The sequence below is a fragment of the Lates calcarifer genome, unplaced genomic scaffold (assembly GCF_001640805.2).
Source record: "Lates calcarifer isolate ASB-BC8 unplaced genomic scaffold, TLL_Latcal_v3 _unitig_4670_quiver_3632, whole genome shotgun sequence".
NCBI lineage: Eukaryota > Metazoa > Chordata > Actinopteri > Centropomidae > Lates > Lates calcarifer.
In genome coordinates this window covers 10,649-15,132 of record NW_026117040.1, presented here as the reverse complement: position 1 = coordinate 15,132, position 4,484 = coordinate 10,649, and the positions used below count along the sequence as shown (strand labels likewise).

The 4,484-nt window shown below is 31.9% G+C and overlaps 1 long non-coding RNA gene and 1 other non-coding gene across 2 annotated transcripts; both read right to left on the bottom strand.

The window, feature by feature from the left end:
• Positions 1-274: 274 nt before the first annotated feature.
• On the bottom strand, positions 275-1,617 carry LOC108901795 (uncharacterized). The gene is made up of 5 exons (XR_007811010.1): positions 1,574-1,617; positions 1,379-1,447; positions 689-754; positions 495-563; positions 275-379 (listed from the first exon to the last, which is right to left on the bottom strand). It is a non-coding gene; the product is annotated as an uncharacterized LOC108901795 (transcript).
• Positions 1,618-2,936: 1,319 nt separating this feature from the next.
• LOC127140525 (uncharacterized) lies at positions 2,937-4,077 on the bottom strand. The gene is made up of 4 exons (XR_007811009.1): positions 4,012-4,077; positions 3,854-3,895; positions 3,357-3,416; positions 2,937-3,011 (listed from the first exon to the last, which is right to left on the bottom strand). It is a non-coding gene; the product is annotated as an uncharacterized LOC127140525 (long non-coding RNA).
• Positions 4,078-4,484: the final 407 nt, after the last annotated feature.

Sequence of the window (4,484 nt, the reverse complement as noted above, 5' to 3'; positions counted from 1 at the left end):
CAAACATATGTTACTTCTAACAATAAGAGAGCAAAATGATTCATCTCAGATTGCTTACCATAATTTTAATAATATTTCAATATTGTGAGAATTGTTGTTAAGCATTTATTTGTCACTATTATTGTTGGTGTTTTGTCAACTACTGTGACAAAGTAACATTTTTCAAGTAAAGATGAATTACTGGAAAGTTTCAAACAAATGTTAATCAGCAAAATATTACTCTGCTCTTTAAATCTACAACATCACTGTTGGACAACTGTATACAGTTGTTGGTGAAGGTGTGAGTATTATGGTGTTCATAAATACATACTGGTTACAGTTGGTGGTGTAGTTGTGAGTATTGTAATGTTTTGATATGTTGAAGCAATAGTTGTTGAATCTGCAAAAACATTATATGACCATGTGTTATTGTACAAAAGAAAAATAAACACAGGCTCATATCAAAGGCTGTATTTTAAAAAATGTATTGTAAACATTGTTACATGTTCACTCACTTGTTACAATTGTTGGTGTTGTGGTAACTGTTGTCGTGTTCACATCTATTGTAGCAATTGTTGTTGCATCTGAAAATAGAAATTTATAATTTTGTATGTCATACTGAGAGGTAAAATCTGATATATGAGAACAAATTACATACAAATATCAAGGAAATTTGGGAAAGTCATATATGTTTATGTAAAGCACTGACTTGTTAAAGCTGGTGTTGGAGCTGTTGTTGTAGTGTTCATATTTGTTGTGGCAACAGGTGTTGAATCTGGAAAAAACATAATGTGCAAAGTAATAAGCTTCAAGTGAGGATAAAACTTCAGAAATTTTTCAAACAAATTTGCAACTAGGGGAATGCTCTGTCGTCCTTTGTCTAAAAAACCTACTGGTAACTACAGTTGGTGGTGTAGTGTGAGTGTTGTAGTGTTCAGATGTGTTGTAGCAGTAGGTGTTGAATCTGCAGAGACCATTTCATAAACATATGTTACTACTAACAATAGAAAGCAAATGATTACTCTCAGATTACTTAGTGTACATTTCATTACATTTTTATATTGTGAGCATTATCATTTAGCATGTATTTGTCACAGTTAAGTCTAAAAGATGAAATACTAGAATATATTTCAAACAAAAGTTAATCATCACAGTGTTATCCAACTGGGGAAGGTGTGAGTATTATGTGTTCAAAAATACATACTGGTTACAGTTGGTGGTATAGTTGTGAGTGTAATGAGAGTTGAAATGTTTTTATATGTTGTAGCAAAAGGTGTTGAGTTTGCAAGCAACATTGTTTGACCATGTGTTATTGGTACAAAAGGAAAATAAATACAGGCTCAAATCAAAGACTGTATTTTAAAAAATATATTGTCAACATTGTTACATGTTCACTCACTTGTTACAATTGTTGGTGTTGTGGTAACTGTTGTCGTGTTCACATCTGTTGTAGCAATTGTTGTTGCATCTGAAAATAGAAATTTATAATTTTGTATGTCATACTGAGAGGTAAAATCTGATATATGAAAACAAATTACATACAAATATCAAGGAAATTTTGGGAAAGTCATATAAGATTATTTAAAACACTGACTTGTCACAGCCGTTGTTGGTGTTGGAGCTGTTGTTGTAGTGTTCACCATTTGTTGTGGCAACAGGTGTTGAATCTGGAAAAAAACACAATGTTGCAAAATAATAACCTTTTAAGTGAGGATAAAACTGCTGAAAATGTTCAAGTAAATTTTAACTAGAGGAATGCTCTGTCATCCCTTGTCTAAAAAGACCCCCCAAATGGACCGAGCCTGCTTAGATCGATCTGCATGTGTGTGAACTGTATATGCTGGTAAATAGTTGCCTAAGAGCAGTTTCAGGTAACTGTAGGGTAAGAAGCCTTTTTGGTAGTTCCCGTTTTCTCCTGTTTATGTTAGGGAGTTAGGTAAGATCCCTGTATTTATGTTTGTTTTCTTTCACTGGTCCAGGTAAGGTAGGAAAACTCCTAATAGTTTCTTTTATTTATTATTTTTGGCCGTGATCACCCGCGATGCAAAATTTACCTGTGGTAAATAATAAATCAGTGGTGTTTTGGTTTATGAAAACTCAGTTGTTGGGCACTGGTCATTATTGGGAACTGGGGGAAAAGGGAAAGTCATGTTTTATGCTGCGCCTCCTGTTTCCCCTAGGTCGGGGATAACAAGTATATAGAGCTATTCAAGTCTATATGTTACTTACTATAAGTGAGTTTTTAGCACTTACTTGTTACAAATGTTGTTATTGTAGTGTTTAAAACTGCTGTAGGCAATATGTGTTGAATCTGAAAAGAACATTTTAAAATGATCAAAAATGTTATATAATGTTACAGAATTTTATAAATTGACAATCGTCAATGTCATACTATCATCAAGAGATAAACATCCCCTATTTTAAAAACTTACTGGTAACTGCAGTTGTTGGTACAGGCTGTAGGTATAGTACTGTTGTCTGTCAAATCTAGAATGATGATATATTTAATTGACACATACTCTGTTTTTGTGGTAATAATTTCTAGAAATACAAAGCTAAATTTACAGAGTTATTTTTAACAGTGGTTGCAATAGATGTTATTCCTGTAAGGATTACTTCACAATTACCTTTTTAACATAACTGAGATTTTAACAGTATCTTGCATTTTGCAGTTATTTATCCAGTGTTTTCAATAGTAATATCTTTTTTCAATCTGTGATTTATTGAGAATTTTTTTGAGTCTGCAAATTTTTTATTATTATATGACCATACATTATTGTAATAAAGAAAAAAAAATCCGGCCCAAATCAGTGACTGTGTGTTTTAACATGTTTACTTGTTACTTTTGTATGTCAAACTGGAAAAATCTTATAAATCTTATATATGATAATATGAATGATAGACAAATGTTAAGGAAATTTGTTAAAGTGGTGTAAGATTATTTTTAAAGCACTGACTTGTTACAATTGCTGTTGGTGTTGGTGTTGCAGTTGCAGTAGTGTTCATTTCTGTTATGGTGACAGCTGTTGAATCTGGAATAAAAGACATAATGCTCAGCAATAGGTGTTGAATTTGCAAAAACCATTATATGAACATATGTAAATCCTGACGATAGAAGACAAAATTATTAATGCTCAAATCACTTTCTGTAAAGTTTTAGAAACATATGTCATAAACCTGAACTTAAACACTAAGTACTTGGTTATAACAGGGAAGGACATTGTAGGGTTCATGTGTGGTTGGAACAGCAACATTTTTGATCATGTATTACTGCAGACAAATAAAAACAACAGTTTTACGTTCATTTAATTATTTTTTATATTCCTATTGACCATAACAAAGATCATCTTCTAATTATGTATATTTTTGGCTCTTACTTGTTATAATTGTCATGGGTGTTGTGGAAACCTCTGTTGTGATCACAGCTGTTGATGAATCTGAAAAGACAGTTTTAGAACAATGTATGTTAAACTGAAATACAAAATCTGAATTGTACATATATTTGAACAAAAGTAAGAGTTAGACCATCCTCTTATTCTAAAAACCTGTTGGTAAATACAGTTGCTGGCATCTTTAGTCAACTTGCAACAAGGAGCTGTAAGAATTATTTCATTTGATACAAATGCAAGTGCTATTGCTGAAAATGTCCATTTTCAATGATGTTGAATCTGCAAAGACCATTTCACATACACAATATATGTTACTACTAATGATAAAAAAAATGATACATCCTCAGATTACTTAGTGTATTTTTCACTATATTTGTATATTGTGTTGAGTCTGCAAAAAACATTATATGGCCATGTGTTACTTTACAAAAGAAAAACAAATTGGGGTCAAACAAATGACATTACATTTTTGCATATTCACTTACTTGTTACAACTGGCGTTGTCATGTTCACATCTGTTGTTGAATCTGAAGAATGATTTATAATTATGTCAGACTGAGAGGTAAAATCTGTTATATGAGGATAAATTACAGACAAATTTGTGAAAAAGAAAAGCAATGTAGGATTATTTGAAAGTGCTGACTTGTTATAATTGGTGTCGGTGTTGCAGCTGTTGTAGTGTTCATATCTTGTGTGGCAGGTGTTGAATCTATAAAACAGACATAATGGACATGATGTATATACTGTAAGTGTTGAATTTGCAAAGACCATTTTACAAATATATATAAACACTGACACAACCAAATGATTTGTGCTTATAATTGTACTAGCAACAGGTGTTGTATCTGAAAGAGCAGTGCTACATATAGTAACTGCTTTGTACCAAGGAATGACACTGTGTCATTCTTAGTGTAGTTGCAGATGTAGTGTTAATTTCTGTTGTGGCAGTGAGTTTTGACTCTGCAGAGACCATTTTACTATAATATCTTTATGCCGACAGTGAAATAAATGAAGTTGTTCAAGCCCAGATGACTTACTGTGATTGTCACTATAGTCTTATATTGTAACAGCTACTGTTTGTTGCTGTTACTTCAATAGAATTTTTATTAGAATTTA